The 21,796-nt window shown below is 35.5% G+C and overlaps 1 protein-coding gene and 1 pseudogene across 5 annotated transcripts in view; one reads left to right on the forward strand and one right to left on the reverse strand.

Moving 5' to 3' along the window:
* Positions 1 to 1,606: 1,606 nt before the first annotated feature.
* On the reverse strand, positions 1,607 to 19,970 carry LOC105749263 (annotated as a pseudogene).
* The window catches only part of IL31RA (interleukin 31 receptor A), a 68,429-nt gene continuing 57,090 nt past the window's right edge, over positions 10,458 to 21,796 (forward strand). For 4 of the 5 annotated variants that reach the window (XM_031965175.1, XM_031965197.1, XM_031965190.1 and 1 more), the window contains exon 1: positions 14,996 to 15,077. The gene's annotated coding sequence lies outside the window, so the exon portion shown is untranslated. Of the gene's footprint in view, positions 10,573 to 14,995; positions 15,078 to 21,796 lie in introns of those variants that run through there. The other variant, XM_031965182.1, reaches the window with a different exon arrangement.

Below are 21,796 nucleotides of genomic sequence, written 5' to 3' on the forward strand. Positions count from 1 at the left end.
CTTGTTTTCTTCCCTTACCCTTTGCTTCCCTATCTGCCCATCCCTCCACCCCTTATTTCTTTATAGATTTTGGAGGATGCTATACCCTTCATGGTATATATATAGTGTTTCCTAATGAACCCATTCCTGATATCAAGAGGTTTTCAGAACTATGAACCCTCCTCCTTCCTCTAATGCCTCTGTGTCTATTCTTCCTCTATCCCTCATTTGTATAAAGTGATTACTGATTTACCTTAACTCTGACAATCTTTTTTTTGAGCTATCCTATTGTTGATGTGAATCTTAAACATATAGTATACACTTTCCATGTAAAAATAACATAAATAATTTGTCCATATTTAAATAGTTTGTCCAATTTGAGTTCCTTAAAATTGATCTTTGATCTGGGCTTTTATATATTAAAATTTCTGTTAAGTTCAGATTTAATTGAAAGAAAGTCTTGAAAATCTGCAAGTTTGTTGAACATCCATTTTTTCTCATTCAAAAATATAGATAATTTTGCTGGATATGCTATTTTTTGCTGCAGGCCTAGTTCTTTTGATTGTTGGTAGATATGATTCCAGGATCTTCAATCTTTTATTGTAGCTGCTGATAAGTCTTGTACAATTTTAATTGTAGCTGCAGCATATTTGAATTGTTTTTCTTTCTTGTTTATTGCAAAATTTTCTCCATTCTGGGGGTTTTGAAATTTAGAAATAATATTTCTGGGTGTTTTTATAAAGGATTTCTCTGAGGTGGTGATCAGTGGTTTTTTCCTACATCTATTTCCCCCTCATGTTCTATCATTCAAGACAATTTTCTTGGATTATTTTCTGTATTATTTTGTCAAGGTTCTCTTTTTTGGTCACAATTTTCAGGCAGCTTAATTATTCTTATATTTTCTCTTCTTGATCTATTCTCCAGATCTATCATTTTTCTTATGTTTCACATTTTGTTCTATTTTCTCATTCTTTATGATCTGATTTGTTATTTCTTGGTCTCTCATAGCTTCACTGATTTCCTCTTGCCCAATTCTAATTTTCAAAGAATTATTTTCGTCTTTGAGAGTGTGTACTTCCTTTTCTAGTTAGTTAACTTTTTCCCCTCATAATCTTGTTTTTCTTGGATGGCTTTTATTTATTTATTTATTTTTAGTTTTGCTTCAATGTCTTTCATTTGATTTTTAAATTCTTTTTTGAGTTCTATACATTCTCTCTGGGCAGGAAGTCATTTCCCATTACTCTTTGGGGTAGAAGCTTTTTTTTTAACTAAAGTATCCTCCTCTGAAAATGACTCCCATCTTCCCTGTTCCCGTTATATGTTTCAATGGTGATGTACTTTCTTCTTTGCCTATTCATTTTTTAAAAAAAATAAGAGATATTAGTGTAAGCACTTTTAATTGTGGGATGGGGGATAATGCCTCAAACTTCCTTTCAGCTTTCCCCTCTGATCAGGAACCCCAAACCAGGAGTTCCCCTCTCTGCAAGTACCCATAGCCACCAACGTCCCTGCCCCACTGCTTCTGACTCATGGATGTGCTGGTTCCTTTTCACCCAGGGCCTGGTCTCTGTGGCACAGTTGGATCTGATGTTCCCAATCAGCCAAGGTTCGCTTCCTCTTCCTGAGCTCAGACCAGACTTGACAGGCTCAGATGTGAAAGTTTTTGCAGTTCCTGCTGAAGATCAAGTCATACCCAGCTCTCTGTAGTATTGCCCAGTTAATGTTTCTGCCTACCTAGCCCAGAAGTATTTGCACTTCAGACAGTTTTAATCTCAGCCCTGATTCAGATCTTTTCGGGTTGTACCTAGAAGGTCCTTGTTTTGTCCCAAATCTTCTTGAGTTTTCACCGGTCTATATTTCACCCTGAAACACAAATTTGTTCTATTTGTGAAGGAAACTGGAAGAACTTGAAATTTATCAACCGACTCTGCCATCTTCTCAGAATTCTCCCTTAATTTTTTTTGATATGAGGATTTTACTTTTAAAAACAATTCTCATGTAGTCTTAGATTCAGCTCACCTCAATCCAAATTCTTATAACCTTCTAAACTGAGTGTGAACATAGGGAATCATTGTTTTGCAGAATGACTTTGAGGCCCTGCAAGGCCATGAGCTGGCCAGTAAGGACTGCACTTTGCATTCTGGATTTTCTAGACTCAAAGGCCTGAATGTGCTTGAAAAGGAGGCTGAAGTAAAATGGGCCTGCCGGTTAATTTTCACTTAGCCTCTCCATTAACTCAAAACTATAAACTAATTAGTTTTCCTCCACTTCCAGGTTGAGCTTTCATTAAACCATAAAAATATACTAAAAGTCATTTATATCATAAGAATTAAGAATTGACTTGGAGTGACAAAATTAGAATCCACATTGCAGAAGGTTTGGATGAAAGGAAGTGGTGTTCAGGAGGATTAGCAGCTCGGGAATGAGGGCTTGCTGAGCTCTTCTCAGGATTGCTCATCTCTCTATGGTGTCCACCAATAGTGTCCCAACATGCACATGTACAGTGAGTGGAGATGTGTAGTTCTGTCCATGGAATCTTGATTCATAATTCCCTGGGAATTCAGAAATCATAAATATAAAATATATTACAAAATATAAAATAAATAGTACAAATATAAAATAAATTATTTTCTACTCATAAAAGAACTTTAATTTTTTTTTTTCCTTTTCAAGGCCTTCTGTTCACTTTCTTGGGTAGTTAGGCTACTGAAAAGTTATTTTGTTCAGAATCCACACTCTGGAATGTCCCCTGGAAAGAAGACTTTGATAGGTTTCATTATTTCAGGAAGAGATGATAGTACATAGCTAAACATGAGGTTTAAATATACAGGTATGCATGATAATCTGATATGGTTTGCGTTTGTTTTATGGCTTTCTGTTAATCCATTTGTTTTACTAAGGGGGTGATTTTTCTTTGACCAAGTTTTTATTTTCCTTCTCAGAAATCAGGAGCACTTCTGAGTTCTTTCCTAGTGTTTTGACAGGATGCACCAGAGTATTACCTTTGTTGGGATTTGTAAAGTGAAGTATCCCATCAAGAAAATTAACAAGGTCAGGTACAAATCTTTGGGACAAAGGTAAATATTCTAGGAAAAGAAGTGCACAAAAGTGTCTTGGAGTTTACATGGCAGGATACTTAGTATTTGACTCATGTAAAACAGTGCAGGAGTTACTACTGGTTGTCAAAAATTAGAAGTGACTTTCCATTAATTTTCAAATAAATAAATAAGTCTAATCCCAGAAATGCTGCATGGTCTTTGATTTCAATCATTTCTTTCGCCTCACTCATAGTGTCTCTGAGATGTTTAAATTTAACAACAACTGCTTGCAAGTTCAGGAAACATCTGGTAAAGGTTATATACCTGTATAACTAACTTGTCAATAGACAGAATGTCCTCCAAAAGGAAGTCAAAGAGGTTTTTTTGTTTTTTTTTTTTAATTTTGTTTGTTGCTTAATTTTGTTTTGTTTCTCACAGCAAGACTTATAAGGTTGAATTTCTTAATTCTCTTGAGTACCACAAGTTGCTGTTTTATTGATTTTCCTAAAAGAAAAGGCTTAAGTTCCTCAAAGGAATTAGGAGCAGCAAATGTAAATGGGAATTGAGATCTAGAAGCTTTTATCCTTGTTTTTTGGTTTGCATCACTTGGATTTTTTTCAGGTACCTGGACTTTTTTTTTTTTTTTCTTTTGATTCCCATGTTTTCTTTCTCACTTTCTCCATTCTAGGTCACGGTGACTATCTGGGGCATTACCTTCTGAATTCTCGGTATCTGGCTCTTTATCCCCTTCCCTTTCATTGTCTTCACTGCTTTCTTAGCTTTTTTCCTCCTCATTAGGGTTATTTATTACTTGATCTTCCCATTTTTATAAAAAAGTAAATACGAATCATCTTTAGAACAAAGTTATCATTTAAATCATCCACTGACATGTGCTTTGGGTTATTTTTCAAATTTATTATTTATATATTTTAAACATTCTTTTGAAATTTTGAGTTCCATATCCTCTCCCTCCCTCACCACTAATTCCCTCACTCTCTTAAGAAGACAAATAATATGCTATCAATTATACATATGACATCATACAAAGTATATTTCCACATTAGCCATAGTTTTTAAAAAGCAAGAAAAATGAAGAAAGTGAGGAAATTATATTTCAATTTATATTCAGATTTCATCAGTTTATCTGGAAATGTATAGCATTTATTTGTAAAACTTAAGAACTCACATTTATACAGGACTTTAAAGACTGCAAAGTGTTTTCCTTTGTCACATAACTAGCAAGCTGAAATCTGAATCTAGACACTGATACTATGCTATCTAGTTCTTCTCCAGACAAATTAGGAAGGGCTCAGATGCCTGATTCAGATAAGTCTTGATACAGATGCAATACTGCTGACCATATTGGTGTATATATTACTTGAGCAGTCTAGAACTCACACACTAACACACTTTTTTTTCTCCCACTTAAAACAATTTTCCTCCCCAATTACATATAAAGACAATTTTCAACTTTTATTTTTGTAAGATTTTGATTTCCACATATTTTCTTCTTTCCTCTTTTCCTTCCTTCCTCTCCAGGATAGCAAAGCAATTTGACATAGGTTATACATGTACAATAATTTTAAACATATTTTCATATAGTCATACTTTTAAAGAAAGAAAGAAAAAAGTTAAAATAGTATGCTTTGATCCGCATTCAGTTTCCAGAGTTCATTTTCTGGAATGACACATTTTTCTTGAACAAGTTTCAACTCACTCCTCTTCCCCTATTTCCTTACACAGATTTGCTCCTCTTATTCTGTATCCATTTGTGAACTCCAAAGCCCTTCACACCAACATTGTGTCTGCCACTTGAAATCTTCAGCCATAATTTTAATTCTCTTTTGGTACTCTTCCTCTTATTCCAAGTTGCTTCATAGAAGAGCTGCTGTAAAAGTAGAATCAATAGTAATTTTTAGTTAATTGGCTAAGTGAAATGAAGAAGAAGGAAGAGTAAAGTATGATATCAAAATTTCAAACATGAAGGTGTGGTGAATGTTGCTGCCATAATGAAGAATAAGTAAGCAAATTTTGGGTAGAGGAAAGAAGGAGTTTTGGACATATTTATTGGAGATGTATGTAGAAAATGTATATGGAGATATGCTGCAGACAGTTGGAAATATGGGTCTGGGACTCTGGTTAGGGCTAGAGACAGATTTGGGAGGCAGCTATATAAAATTGCTAATTGAAGTATTAAGGGTTAATGAGATTGATAAAGGAGAAAATTTAGACAGAAGAGAAGAGGGATAAGGAAAGAATCCTGGGGAATACTTACTTTAAGCAGTTGGTATGGGGAAAATAGCTGGTAAAGGAGGAGAAGGAGAGAGGGTGGAGGAAAAGTGGAAGGATATGATGTATCAGAAGTCAAGGAAGGATCATCTAGAAACCTACACTTTATGCTGCCTTTTTATATGCTATCATCACTAATTCTAAGCACAGAATACTTAGTCATGAATAAAAATGAGCTGATGCAAATTGAATGATCAGGTGGAGAGATATGATAACATGGCATTTTCATGAAGGTTTTAACTGAACAAAGAGCTGAATTATGCAAAGATGAGGAATGTTCTCTTCTCTTGTTTACCAAAACAGGAGTAGGTACCCTGGGATCATCTTAGTAGGTGATTTCAAGCACTGAAGTGCTGAGAAAAAGACAGGAGAAGGCCTGAGACCACAGAGAGAAAAATTGATACCAGGTATCTGCAATAATATCCTGTCTATCTTGGAAAAGTACTATATTCTTAATGCTTCTCAAATAGAGAGCTTTTCATTTTCATTTGAAAATTAAAGAAGACTACTAGCCTTATTTGGCTTAGATTGTTGCTATTGATGACAATAAGGAATAGTAGATTTATGATAACAAATATTTAAAGAAGCATTTAAAAGAGCAAAGAGAGCAAAAAAGAAAGGAAAAAAAAAGAACAAAAAGGAGATCAACAGATATTATAAGACTGGGGTCTGGCTCCAAATTTCCCTGCTCTGAAAACCTGAAGTCTTAAGAAAAATCTACTCCCCTGCAGACAGATATTGCAAAGCCATTGCTAAACTTGGTACATTAAGTGAAGAATGATCAAAGGTAGCACACTAATAATGCATACTGAGAGACACCTTGACATTATGGATACACAAAGAGAGGAAATCAGCTTTTCAATTTTTGCTTGCCTCATTTAGAAATGGGCACTATAGACTATTTTCCTCCATGCTATCCCATAGATAACTTTTATGATTTAGGACAGGTTTATGATTTTTAAAATTTTTTCAATAGCATTTTATTTTTCCAAACACATGTTAAAGATAGTTTTCAACATTCATTTTTGTGTTCCAAATTTTTCTTCCTTCTTCCCTTTTCTCTCCCATCCCCAAGACAGCAAGTAATCTGATATACGTTAAATATGTGCAATTCTTTTAAACATATTTCCATATCTGTCATGTTGTGCAAGAAAAATCAGACCAAAAGAGGAAAAAATGAGGAAGGAAAAACTAACCAAACAAAAATGGTGAAAATATTATGCTTTGATACATATTCAGTCTTCATAGTTCCCTCTTTAGAATCGATGGCATTTTCCACCTTAAATCTATTGCCACATTGTTGAGAAGAGTTGAGAAGATCCATCACAGTTGATCATTACATAATCTTATAATTGTATACAATGTTCTCTTGCTTCTACTTGTTTCACTTAGCATCAGTTCAGGTAAGTCTTTGTAGGCTTTTCTGAAATTATCTTGCTTATCATTTCTTATAGAATAATAATATTTCATTACATTCATATTTCATAACTTATTGTAAAGTCCAGGTTAGCTCCCTGGAGGCCTCAGAATCAGCCAGAGTCAGAATAAGCAAAAGTCCTTGGTCTTTAGGGAGAGAAGTGAAGGGGATCGACAAAACTGCCACATGCTCTCCACCAACCGACCTCCCTTCTCCTCATCCTCCTCAAAGTGACTCTGGCTTGTCTTACTCCACTCCCTAATCCTTCCTAAGATTATTTGTATGCACCAAAAGATCGAGCCAGCACAAAATAGTGAGAAGGGCCATTTTCCCAAGCATATTCTAATAGAGTATTTTCCAATAGGTAATTAGCCTTAAGTGCTTGGTTGTCTGATTCCAGTGCATCTATTCAGAGTTTCAGCCCTTTACAACTTATTCAGCCATTCCCCAAAGGATGGGCATCCACTCAGTTTCCAGTTCCTTTTTCACTACAAAAAGGGCTGCTATAAACATTTTTGCACATGTGGGTCCTTTCCCCTCTTTTATGATCTCTTTGGAATAGAGACCCAGTAGCGACATTTCTGGATCAAAGGTTATGGACAGTTTTATAGCCCTTTGGACATAGTTCCAAATTGCTCTCCAGAATGGTTGGATCATTTCACACTCTACTGACAATGCATCCGTTAGGACAGGTTTACGTTTACTTCTTTTTGGATTTCTGTATTTCCCATGTGATTTTTATGACTAATATTAAAGAAATTGAATCAATTAATATTTGGGAGAGTTATTTGTTTTCATCTTAGATGGCTAATATGAGGATATGGAACTTTTAATAAATATTCTACGGATCTGGCATAGAACTTTTGCTATATTGTGATTTTATATCACAAAACATCTGTTTTGTTAAAACTGTTAAAACAGTTAAAAAAAAAAAAGCTGTTAAAACAGCCTCCATATCTAGGCAAAGAAAACTGTCTCATAGTGGCCTGTAATGGTGGTGTATGAGGATAATTGATTGTAGCCATAAGTGGGTACTTTAGAATTGGAGCATTCACGACTGTCATAGAAATAGATGTGCCATATTTAAATTATGTATCATACCATGTGCTACTCAGGATGTATACCTGTATGTTTGTTTTTATATGGCTGCTGTTATTGTTGCTATTGAGATGGGGTCTCTCTAAATCACTCGGGATGGAAATGAAGTGACCACTTTTTGGCTCCATCAAAGTAGAATAGGAACTTTGACTTATTCCAGTTTTTAACTGGGCAGTTATTTCCTCTTTAAGGAGCCTAGTGGCTCCCACTCACTGGAACTCACCACATTAGTGCTATATTTAATATGGACATCCAATTAGCTTAGTCCACTGTGGCTCAGAAGTCCTCAGTTCAATTGAACCACCAGCTTCACTGGTAGCGGGCATTATAAGCATGTGTTACCATGGCCAGTGTTTTTATTATTTTTGATACACTAATTTTCTTTTATTTAAATAGTTTAGGAAAATCTAAGAACAAATGTATAAGCAAAGATATAGGAAAAATGAATTGTTTAATATTCATAAATCACTATATGTCAAGTACATCAACAAAAGAAACAAATATATTTAGATTTTTAAGTTTTTGTTTTTTATTTTTTACTTCTGTGATTTTTTTTGATTACTTGCCTAAGATAATATAATGTAAAGATAATTAATAGGGATATAACTTGAGATAATGATTACCTTTGTTTAATGTCTTATGAAATTTTCCTGAACAATGCAGGTGTAATTGTTAGAACATTTGTTTTAAAATGATATAAGCAGAATAAAAGTTTTATGAGTGGAAAAAAAAGCAACAACTAAAAGGCAAGGGAGGAGAAGGTATTCAGAAAGAGAGGGTGATTGCCAGTGTGAAATGTTGCAAAGAGATCAAGGAGGATGGGAATTGGGGAAAAAAAAGCCATTGATCTTGGTGATAAGGAGGTTATTGAGAGAACAGTTTTAGTAGGAGAGCAAAGATAGAAGCCAGGTTGCCAGGAATTAAGGAAAGAATAAGTGATAGGGAAGTTGAGGTATCAGATACAATAACTTTTTCAAGAAATTTGGAAGTGATAATAAATTGAAAGATTAAATGGGATAGAATAGTGAAGAGAAAAATTATCACTTAAAAATTTTTTTAGGATTAGGTGACATTAAGATGTCTGTAGAGAAATGGAAAAGCCAGTAGAGATCAAAAGACTGAAGAAACATGAGAAAGGGTGGAATTTTGGGACCTTGCCTTGGTGAGGAACATAGAGATTTTTTTTTCCTTTAGACAAAAGGGAATGATGAAAGAAAGATTCTGAAGTATGAGGAGGTGAGTGGAATTAAGGGAGTTGCTTTTGGATGATCATAATCTTGTTAGTAAAACAGGAACTTCAGTTATCTCCTATAAATATTGGGTGTTATTGGGGTCTTTGGAAGAGAGAAAAAGATTTAGAATAGTTACTATTTGCAATAGAAAAGGAAATAAGAATTATATACAAAGAGTGGGTTTTTTTTCTTTTAGCAGAAGTGAGGTTCACGTAAGAATATGTACCATAAGACTAATTGATTCATTTTTCAAAATCAGTCATTATTCAGACCTTCCTGAGATCTCAGGCTACTTTTAATTCATAAATTGGTCATTGACAATAAATTTTTCATGTTTTTGTCTTGGCTTTGATAATTTTATTGCCCTGAATGAAAATTCCTGCCACAATCCCAATCATCCTTCCTTTCTGAGCCTTTAGTTGGAAGTTTCTGACTTGTCAGGCCAGATGGTCAGGAATGCCAAACCTGTTAGAAACATGTCTTAAAATGCTAGTAATATAATGAACCATTTCTTTCTTCCAACGGAGTGAATGACTGATCATGTCTGGCTCCCACAATTTTCCCTGGAACAAAATCCACTTGGTCTGATGAGTTTCACTCTTAAATTCTAACTCAACCTGCCTAAGTAATGTTTCCTTGCTGCCAAAAGATGGGCATGTTTACTATGCCAGATCAGACAAGTCAGTCATGAAGCCATCCTGGGCAGTCCCACAGATTCTGGACTAGATCTAGTTCCCTTTGTTTTCCTTTAGGATCCAGTCTGGTATTCATTCATTCACTTTCCTAAACAGCTTAAGAGTTCACATGTCTTAATCAGATAAGGTTTGACTCAGATTTGGAATGCATCTTTGTTTTCCATGCTAATGTATGTTCTGCATGGAAGAAATCTTGTTCACAGATTTCTATATATTCTTGCTCTCATTCACATCTCAACTCACTTTTCTTCCCCCATTCTCATACAAAGGCTCACTGTTTTTTATTTCACCCATTTATGAATTCCTGTGTCCTCAAAACCAATCTTCCCTCAATCTAACTCTATCACAGTGTTGTATCTCTAACAGAAGATGATTCCACTGAAGTCTTGTGGCCAACATGAGTAAGTCAGTTTTATCATTCAAAATGTGAAGCTACCCTCTAGGTCTTGAAAGAACTGGATTAGCTTCTCTGTAGTTACTGAGAGAGAATAGTTTCTATAATGCTGCTGGAAAATTCCTATCTAAGGCCTTCTGAAATGGGCCTTTAGAAAGGGGAAGGGAGTATTAGACACTCAATGTAGTATATCAAACATATCCATACAAGGGAATCTCAAGGGAAATGAGAGGAACAGTGGTACCACTGGCTGCCTTCCCAGAAGGTTAGTAGACTTTTAAGAAGCAATAGTGTAAACAGGAAGATAACATCCAAACATCATGACCATGTCTTGGGGCTGTTCACCCATTCTTTCTTTTTCCAACTACTAGATTGGAAATGCTTGAGAATAATAAGATTCCAGGGCCAATCTCAAAATATGCTTGCAAAGGTAAGTACACGTCCTCTTTAAGCATTCTACCTGAATGCTTCCTCCCTCTCTCCTTCTGGACTTAACTGCTCCTTTCTAATTACATTTTAATCTGGGTTCTGCAGGACTCTTTAAGTGTTGTGTGCAGTTTACTGTAGAGGGCCGGAACTCTGAAAAGTTATACTAGAATCATGGACAGCATGGTGCTTATGGTGATGTACTGGTTGAGCGAAAATGTAATGTCTGGACTAGTTCTCTGGAGGACCTCAGCATTGGCCTGAGTTCTGGAGGAGTGAAGGAGGCAGGACAGCCACCACAAGGCTGGTCAAAGATGGAGTCTGGCTTCTGAAGTCTGGAGCCTGAAGTCTTCTCTGTGTCTGTGACTGAGAGCTGTAGCTGAGAGAGCCTTTTGTGTCTGAGACTCCCTTAAATACCTCAGTACAATTATGTCACTACAACACACTGAGCAAGTGCAACCATTATAGCACCATAAGCACCATGCTGTCTTTGATTCAAGTATACCTTTTCAGAGTTCTGACCCTCTACAGCTTGCATCTGCAAAGTCAGTCTCAGCCCATGCATTACACAAATTAATGATAGAATTGGGACTGCACCCCAGCTGTCTAGGCTCCTAGCCCAGTGCATTTCAATGTACCGTACTGTCTCTGACTGTGTGCTGTTTATATTAATTATATTATTATATTATATTATATTATTAGACAGTTCTGAGTCTAAGGAAAGATTTCACAGAGATGACATTTCAATTTCATTTACCTCTCTTCACTTTTATTTTTGTCAATCCCATCAGAACAATCCATTTAAATTTGCAAACTACTGTAATAAAATAGAATAGGCATACCCACCAAGTACATATTCTTTTTCACAGCAATGTCTTTGATATATCTTATGTACTTTATTATAAATAATATACCTAATATGCAAAATATATTTACAAAATACATATAACATATAAAATATTAGAAATAATATATTAAAATATAAAATAAAAATATTTTCATAAATTATATTGATATCTTTGTATTATAAAAATACTATAGTAGAATAAAGCCTTGATATTGTTTTGGCAGTATCCAAAGATTTGTCAATAGGTATTGCTACCAATCATATTTATCAACATGCACAGATATTTAGAAACCAGGTTTATTACATACTCAAAACACAGACTCAGAATTTCTAAATTACCTCTGGGCAATAGATAAAATTTTTTTCAAAGTGTTATGTAGTTTCCAGTTATAACAGAGAAAAAAAGTAATATAAATTTTATATATGTATGTATACACATATCTACACACATACAAATGTATGCATATATATGTATGTATATATAAAATTAGGATTTACATTTGCCAAAAAAAGGAAGATAAAGATTTATATTTCAAAGATAAATTGGTAAAATTTATAGTAGGCTAATAGGGATGAAAAGGAAGTTTGCCTGTCAAAAAGATCCTTGAAGAATAAAGATCATATCAGATAAAATTGTAAAATAAATCAATAGCCATTGATTGGAATAATCTAGGATTTACAACCTGCCAGGTGACTCTTGTAAAAATTCTTATATTCCAAGTTATCTCCATTGACATAATTGGGAGTCTCAGCTAATCTAGCATTGTTAGAAAAAGCCTCAATCATTTAAATGTAGACTATCAGTATGCCAAGATGGCAGTCTTGGGAAGATTCAGGGCCTGTTTCAAGGTGAAGAGAGAGGAAATGGTAGGATGAGATCATACAACAGTGAATTATCTAGTTTGTCTAGAGTATAGAATCAGTGAAGGAGGATGGCTATTGTAAGATTCTAGAGGAGAGAGGAGAGGATAGGGTCAAGGATTCAAGAAGATTCTGAGGAGAAGCAAAGTGGAGAAGGGTAAAAATATAGGGTAGTTTTGAGGTAAGATGGATGAATAATGAAGGAACTTATGATATGTGGCTTTGATATTCATAATAAAGTAGAGGATAAAGAATCTAAATGATTGTGGATTTGGGGACACCAGGTATAAAAGTAGGATAGAGAAATGAGATGAATGTAGTTATAATTGTTTGCCATAAAGAAAGCCCAGAAGGGCCTTATTGAGGTAAGATAATGTGAATGTATTATATAGGAGTGCTAGACATACAGAAAGCTAAACAAAGATTTTCCCAAGAAATGAATTCATACATGAAAAAAAGAAATGTGACTTTTACAGCACATTCTCATTCTTGCTTGACAAATTCTGTTAAAACATGGATGTCTTCTGTGCTACGTTATGTTGAAACTTCACCTATAATAATTCACTTTTAAGTTGCATATTCAATCAATCAACAAGTATGCTAAGTACTCTGCTAGGGAAGGGACAATAAATACATATAAAATATATATATAGCATGAATAAAATATACTTTCCTCACAAAAGCTCTGGGAGGAAGGAAATACAAGTACTGTTGATTTAGAAGAGTAATTGGCACTAAATATTGGAGTTTGGTCATGTAAATGTCAAAGAAAATGCGCCATTCTCTTTGGCCAAAAGTAGATTTATTTTGTAGAAGAGATTCTAGACAAAATGAAAAGATCCAATCAGGAATGGTAAATATGAAATAGAGTTGGGAGAGCATATAGTTAACAAGAAAAGTGTTTTTGTTTTTAAACAAATAACAATAGAAATGACAAGTTCCCTAGTGGAACTCAGAATTAATCAGGAGAAAAGAAATACTCCATGGTCTGGGAGTATACCATTGACTGATAGGCTAAATCCATAGAGGAGTTTAGCATCCTAGAAGAGTTAGTTAGCTATAAGAAGAAGAAAGATGCCATGAGCATGGTGGGGGGCCTGAGAGAAGAGATTTTATGGCAGAATGTTGCCATGGCAGGCTTAACTCAAGAGGTATTCAGCAAAGATGATGTGGGCCATAGACAAATTTATAGGGGAAATTTGACCTCAAGGGCTGACATAACTTGGATTTCTAACTAGGACTAAACTTTTACATATAGCAATCTTATATTCTCTTAGCAGACCTAGTAAACAAGCTTAGTAACATGTTGAAAGTTGTTTCCAAAAATATATTTAGAAGAATTGTACATGTTTAACCTACTTTTGGATTGCTTACTATCTAGGGAAGGGGGGTAAAGAGGAGAGAGGAAAAAATTGGAATACAAGGTTTTGCAAGGGTGAATGTTAAAAACTGTCTTTGCTTGTAATTTGAAAAAAAAAACAACTATTATTAAAAAAAATAAAGAAAATTGGTTTCCAAGACTCAGGGTTTACAATGGAGTAATTGAGAGGTGAGATTTACATGTCATAAAGATAATCATAGGATCAGAGCCAGGGAAATCCTTCCTCAAATAAAGTTAGTTAAATTCCCCTTGTGAGAGTTTAATTAAAAAAAGTGTAGATGCTATATTCGCTTTTTTCTCTCTGGTTTCTTTTCTCAGGAATGTCAAAAAAGCTTCCCTTAATACTATCATTTTATTAATGAAGATTTAGTTAGATGAGGTTAATATTAACAGGAGACAGGTGTCAGCCAAACTATGAGAAAACCTCTGAGCCCCAAATAATAAAAATCAATAAAAGAAAATCAAATTTCTCATAACAACATAGTCACACATGTATTAAATATTAGGACAGGATTTGAACTTAGGTTTTCAAATTCTAAATTCAGTACTCTCTCCCTCCCTCAGATTTTCTCTGTCTTCTTGTCTCTGTCTCTGTCTGTCTCTCTTTCTCTCTTTCCATATGCTTTTGAACTTTTTCACCTCACCTTAAACTTTTTATTACATATTTCTTTAATCCTTGTTATTTTTTGACTATTCAGAAAGATTTAATTATCATTCTTATTAACATTTATTAAGCTCTTTCATCCATACTTTGACTATATTTTTCTTCTTACTTTCTACTTGAGGTTATTTGAAAAAAACCAAAAAAACAATATGCTGCACAGGTTCCCCTTTTTTGAGGGAGTGGAATATCAGAAATTCCCCCAAATACATCTACAGAACTTTCTTTGACAACTGGGTTCAACAATTACTACTGAAAATATTATTTTTTGTCTTATTACTAAATAAATCATTTATTAATTTATTACTAAAAGTGAAATAGGGATCATGGATTTTAAAAATCTACAGATTGATCTAGATCTCTTTGAATAAAGTCAACATGGGAAGAAATAAACAATATGTAGAGATACATGAAAGAGTTTTGACATGCTGAAAATATTATTTTAAAAAATGTTTTATTTCAGAATTCAGATTCCTGTAAGATTAGTAATGAAGCCTAAAATGAGATAATTGTTCTACTTTATTCCATGTTCTACTTTAAATGGATAATCACTGTAGTAGCATGGGGGTAGATTTCTAAAAGCAAAAGTGCTGTTTTCCCAGAAAGCTCCAGAGCTTTCCCAGGGGAAATTTGTATCTTGCTTAAAAGTGGCTAAGATAAAGCCCAAAAGACCTTTTTGGATTTGACTGGTACTAGAGGACAGAGAGTGAGTAAAGAAGGTAGTTCTACAACTGTAGTCACCGAGGGACACTGCTTGAGGTTGGTGCTTCATCTCAATACTAAATTATTCAATTGACTCTAATGAGTTAAATCATTACTGATTAAGTCTTTTGTTGAGTTGCTGGATGGTTTTTCTTTGTCATTCAGATATTGAAGCAGGGTAAGCTTAAGGATTGTAATTTTACTGGCCACATTTCTCTGGCCAAATTTGCATCTAATTTATCTATTAGAAATGGAATTCTGGATTATTTAGAAGTCTGAGGAGGTCTCAGATTCTAGGATTGCTCAATTGGGTCTATCAAGAACAGAAGGAGCTAATGAAATTGTTGATTTCTCATTGTTTAAGGGAAGTGGTTTGGAATAAGACATTTGTCTTCTGTAAGATATTAACAATAATGTTCCTATTTCTCTGGTACTTGGAGGTTTTACAAGTGTCTTTCTGATAAACAACTTCAGGAAATAGAATATAAATAACTTTCCCTTTCTAAAGATAAAAACCTGAGAGATAAAGGGATTTTTCCAGGATTTAGGGAAGGCTTGAGACCATATTTGAAACCATTTCCCTAGACTCTAAGACTCATGCTCTTCTTAATAGCATGGTATAATGGATAGAACCTTATTCCTGGAGTTAAAAAAAAAAAGTTGGATTCAGAAGCCTGCCTCTGATACTTATTTTGTGATAACCTTAGGTGAGTATTTGAGACTCAGTTTCCTTATCTGTAAAACAAGTGGATTGGATTAGTCCTATGTGGTTCCTTTCATCTCTTTATCTCTCTGATCTTATCATCTGGGGTAGGGGGCATTAGACATTCTAGATTCAAGAAGAAAGGAGTAATATCTTTAGTAGATATAGCTGCTGACTTTAGATGAAGGGGCTCAGAGAGGCCACTCAGAGATCTCAAAAGATCTGGTGATAATTTGCCACCTGTGTTGTTTTAGACTTTTCTATGTCTATGAATTTATTGTTTGGAGAACACTGAGTTTTTCTGGAATTTATTTTTGTTTGTTTGTTTGTTCAGTCATGTCTTATTCTTTTTGATCCCATGTGGGATTTTCACAATTAACGAGGAGAAAGGGAAAACACCATGAGATTGGAGTATGCCCTTAGCTGACAGGCTAAATTTGTAGAGGAGTTAAGCATCCTAAAAGAGCTGGCTATTAGAAAGAGAAAACAGAGGTATGAGGGGAGGGCAGGAGAGGAAAAACACCACGAGGCAGAGTGCTCTAAAAAACCAAGAAGACAAAGATGCTGTGGGATATGAACAGATTTATAGGGGAAATTTAATCTTTTGGATTTCTGATTAGAAATTACAAGTAGATTGCAAGTGGAGGCTATCCACAATCTCCATAGAGAGTGGGATCACAAGGCTAAACTAATTCCTATTATTGCCCTTTCCTGCCTGCCCCAGGGAGCAATTCAGTCAATATTTAATTCTTTCTCTACCAACTGTATCCAGTTATTCAGGATCTCATCTCTGCCACTAATTACCTACATAATTTTAGGCAAATTTCTTAATCCCTCTGGGCTTCCATTTCTTCATCTATAAAATGAAGTGGTCAGATTAGGCGATCTTAAAGCCTCTTTCAGCTTTAAAACTCTGATCCCAGTTTCAGACTAAGAGAACCTGTAAAAAAATAAGTAACTACTTGCAGGTGTTTTATTTTGGAAAAAAATAAGGGCTTTGGGAATTTATGTCTGGAATGCCCTTGGGAATTCTATATTTTGTCTTTATTCATTATTTATTTATTTAATTCTAATTCTAATTTTTTTTTCCCTCAAGAATTTGGAACAATTTATTTTTTATCCTGTGCAATTTTCATTCATGATTTCTTGAAATATAGTTCTTGGGCAGTTAAATGGCGCCATTTTCTGGAGTCAGAAAAACTCTTTTTCTTGAGTTCAAATCTGGCCTCAGACACTTAGTTATGAGACCCTGGGCAAGCCCCTTAATCCTGTTTACCTCAGTTTCTTCATCTGTAAAATGAACTGAAGAAGGAAATGGCAAATCACTACAGTGTCTTTGCTAAGAATAACTCAAATGGGTCCATGGAGCAGGACTGAAACAAATACAACAAAGTTTTGGAAAAAACAAGCTTTAAAAAAGCCTATTGTAATTCAAATGGAGCTATCTGATAATGCCTTGAATATCCAAAAATAGCTCCCAGTTCAAATCTATGTGGTTCATTTAGAATTTTTTGGCTTAGAATTTGGATAACAGTAGTTTTCTGTCCCAGCCAGAAACTTTAAGGGTTTCCCCCTCTCAGACTCATATTTTTGTGTTGATAAAATAGTTCTTTTGTTTCAATTCTTGCCTAGCCTTTAGTCATGCTATGAGAGTTGCCTCAATCTGAGTTTTAGGAAAGTTCTTAATTTAGAAAGTGATGAGGTGCGAATGATGAGGTGTGAGAATTGGGGTGGGAGATCCCCTCTGGTCCGAGCCCAGGTCCTATGTGAAAGAATTCGCAAACCTGAAATCTGTGTGGCAAAAAGGGATTTATTAGCACCGAGAAACCAGCTTCCTAGGAAGACAGACTTCTTAGTGGGCAAAGAGTCCTGGCAGGACAGCTTGCTAAGAAGACAGCTTCCTTGGCAAGCATTATCCTATTTAGGACTTCTGCAACGACGGGTTACACTGAGAAGAGAATATTTTCACCAGTGGGCATTGTCTTTTAGGACATCTGTGAAGATTCAGGGTTCAGAGTTGTCTTTTATTAGCCCTCTGAGGCTTGGGGCTTCCATTCAATTCAAAATTGAATGAGATTACTTCCCTGGGAGTTTGAGTCAATGTTGACAATGTCCCGGGCCTAGATTTCCGTTTGAAAACAGATTACTTATCGTGGGAGTTTGAGTTACTGGGAGTGGTTCCCGCCTAATCTTCAACTCAATAGAGGGTGGGATCCCTGGCCATGATCTCCAACTGAGTGAGACCATTTAACTGGCTTCCCTGAGGAGAGTTTGGACAGTTTCAGGGTTCACTCCCATCATTTCCTCCCAAAAGATTTCAGTTCACATCAAACGGTCACAGTCACTCAGTGCATGCTGGGGTCATGGCCACTTGTCCTGCTCTGTTTTGCCAATGAACTGTGATGATTCTGGAGAGAGTTAGGCTGATGATTTTTCACAGCTCTTTCTCACTTAATTCCAGTCACACCGACGGAGAAGAATCCTGAAACTGTCCTCCTTGACTTGTGGGGTGAGTTCTGTCACCTCTGACAGAGAACCATCCTTTGGGGCAGTAAAGTGGTTTCATCAAGATTAGCCCAGGACCACTCTCTACTTAGCTTGAACTTAAGTGGTCTCACTCAGCTGGAAATCCAGACCTGATATAACTTAAGTGGTCTCACTCAGTTGGAAATCTGGACCTGATATAACTTAGGTGGTCTCATTTAATTGGAGATTTAGACCTGGGGGCAGTGACAACATTTAAGGAATCTCATTCAATAGAAACCCTAGTCTCAGATTTCTTATAAAAAGACCATTTTAAACTCCAAATCCTTGCAGAAGTCCGAAGTAGGATTATGCTTTGCCAAGGGACCTTTCCTGTTGGTACAGTGCCTACCAGGACTACTGCCCGCTGTGAAAACATTCTCTTCTCAGTGATAACCTTTTGTTATTTCCCTGCCAGGACCTCTTGCCACTCAGAAGTCTGTTTTCCTAGCAAAGCTGGCTTCTCAGCCAATAATAAGCTTCCCTTTTGCCAGTCAGACTTTTTGGGTTCGTGAATTCTTTCACATTGGACCTACATCAACCAGAGGGGATTCCCACAACCCATTGTTCTGTCACTAACTGCATCAACACCAAGACATCACTCCTGATGGAAAGATGAATTCCAATATCAACAGCAAAAATAATAACTTCCACCCTAGGGGCTGGATCTATCTTTTAAAAAAATAATTAAAATTAATAGTCTTTTCTTTAAAAATTTTAAAATTTGACATTAATAATTAAAAAAATAATAACCTTAGGTAAGTAATTTAAGCATGGTACAGTAGAAAGGTCAGAGATTGGAGTCCAAGGATTTGGGTTTGTTGAGTAACTTTTTAGCCCAGAAATCTTAAAGTCTTTCTAGAGAGTAATGCTTCCTACCTGAAACTGTTTGATCGGAGGTCAATAAATCAAATGAGAAAGCAGCTAGATGGTATGATGGAGAAAGTGCTGGGTCTCAAGTCAAGGAGATCCAAGTTCAAACTGGCTTCAGACACTTAGCTGTGTCTTGACCACTTGGTCCACATTTGCCTTAATATCCTGGAGAAGAAAATGTCAAACCACATTAGTATCTTTGCCAAGATAGGATCACAAAGAGTGAGACATAACTGAACGACAATAAATCAGAAGACAAGGCTACAAAATAAAAAGCATAATTAGTATCAGCTGATGGGCAGTTGCAAAGTGGCTAATGATTCTTCAGAGCAGTGGGACACACGTACACACACAAATAAAAATACATGCCTTTGATTTATCACAATCTTAAGGGAGCCAGCAAAAGCTTCTGGGGAGGCTGTTCAACAACAACAAAACACTTATTTGAGAAGCTGAGTAAAAGAGCAGGGAAGTCAAATGGTTTAGGGGAGGAGAATTTTTTTTTTTTAACTTTGTGGTAACTTTAGCATTGTCCAAGATCAGATCATTTCAGAAGCGATTTCCCTGATATTAATGTCATTGCAGTCAGAATATCTAGGTGGAAAAGATCTAAGATAGTGGAGTCCTCTTTTTGAGATAGAATCAGAAGACCACTTTGTTCATAAAGTAAGGAGAGTTATAATAGACCTTTTTTTCCCTATAAATCTGATATATACCCTCCTGTAAACACATATGTCATTAGTGACAAGAGCAGATATATCAATGGAACATACAAATAAGAGGTATACATACCCATGAGATGTATGGAGATATGGAGCGGAGAGCTCATAGATCTCACACTGGAACGCCATGGATATCTTGTGCTGATGTCATCATATTGTCTTTCACTAGCCAGGCTTAGCTGTTCTTGGGATTGCTACTAGGCGTTCCACTGTTGGAAGTGTGGTTATAGAGCTTCAGGATTTCAGCTGGAATTCTCAGTGGAGATGCTGTCTCTTCCCTATAAAAGAGGAGTTAACTCTTTTATTATTATTATTATTAATTATTTTGTCTAATTTTCTCATTTAATTTAATTTAATTTTTTAGCATTTTTTTTATTCTTTCTTTATGCATGGGTAATTTTACAGCATTGACAGTTGCCAAATCTTTTGTTCCATTTTTTCCCCTCCTTCCCCCCATCCCCTCCTCCCGATGGCAGGTTGACCAATACATGGTAAGTATGTTAAAGTATAAATTAAATACAATATAAGCATACATAGAGGAGTTAACTCTTAAAAAATCCAAAAACTTGGAGGTTTGGGGAGCACATAGGTGGCTTAATAGATAGAAATTGGGGGTTAATTGATTGTGGTAACTTTCATTTTTCTGAGTTCAAATCTGGCCTTTGACATTTCCTTTGTGACTTTGAACAAGTCGTCTTGTTTCCCTCAGTTTCTTCATCTGTAAAATAAGCTGGAGAAGAAAATGGCAAACCATTCCAATATCTTTGCTAAGAAAACCCCAGATATGGTCATCAAGGGTCAGACATGAATAAAAAACAGAGCTTCACATCTTTCAGTGTGGGTTGTTCTTTACAGACTCTTGGCAGCTGCTACTCTCCATTAGGAAGAGTGTCCGTTACCAAAGTCTTAGTTGTAAGTAACTTTTTTCTCTAGAAGAATTGTACCCCTCAGGGGTAGAGTTCTTTTGGAACCCCAAACATCTAGCCAGATACATATAGTGCATGAACTTTGAGTCCATTTTTGAATCTCTCTTTCCTGTTGGATACCTCTGTCCTAAGTCATCTGATCAAGGATTAGAAAGGCCTTTTAATTCCTATTTAATTCTTTATGGAGGTTCTGTGCCCTCAAATTCATTTCAGGGGAATCTGTCAAAGAAACATAATAGGAACAGTGGAGTTTGAGGTCTTTTGGTTTTTATCAACTCACTAAGTTTTTAGTGATAACATTAAGTTTAGTGATAACATTCTTGTCAATCTCTTGTTTCTGCCTTTTTAAAAGTATATGAGGAGACATCTCTTATTTTGAGTCAACCAATATACAAAATATATTGGAGAACAAGAAAGATTCATAAAACAGGATTGAACAACAAAAATTGGTTTTGGAAGACTTGGGTTTAATTCTTCATTCAGTTTCTTACTGTTGTACCGGAGAGTTCATAGTCAGTTTGAAAGAATTCAAAGAGATTCTCTTGTAGTCACAAAAGACTTTATTAACATAAAAGTGAAATGGATAATCTCTAAGAGAGAGACTAGATGACCTGGTAAGGTATTAGAAAATTGGGAGAACTTATACAGTAGAATTTTGGACTTCAGTCAGCAGGCTAACAGCCTATGTAGGACAGCAAGGTTGTCAAGTACAGAGGATAGATAAGATGTAATCCTTTTTAGGTAGGGGCAAAGATGTCATCAAGTAAAAAGTCAGGATGGGGCTATTACAAAAAAGACAAATAAGAGGTCAGGATGGGGCTTTTTCAGAAGACAAATAAGGAACAACCAAAAAGAGGTTTTATTGTTCTGCATTTCTTTGCTAGATATGCAGTTTTGAGTAGATCCAAAACTCTGACTCATCTTTTTTATGCCTGTGTGACATTGGAGAAATCGAAGAATCATTCTAGGATTTAGCTTGCTTAGCTATAAAAATGATGATCAACAAAATTCTTTCTAACTCTAAATACA

The sequence above is a fragment of the Sarcophilus harrisii genome, chromosome 1, assembly GCF_902635505.1.
Source record: "Sarcophilus harrisii chromosome 1, mSarHar1.11, whole genome shotgun sequence".
NCBI classification, from domain to species: domain Eukaryota; kingdom Metazoa; phylum Chordata; class Mammalia; order Dasyuromorphia; family Dasyuridae; genus Sarcophilus; species Sarcophilus harrisii.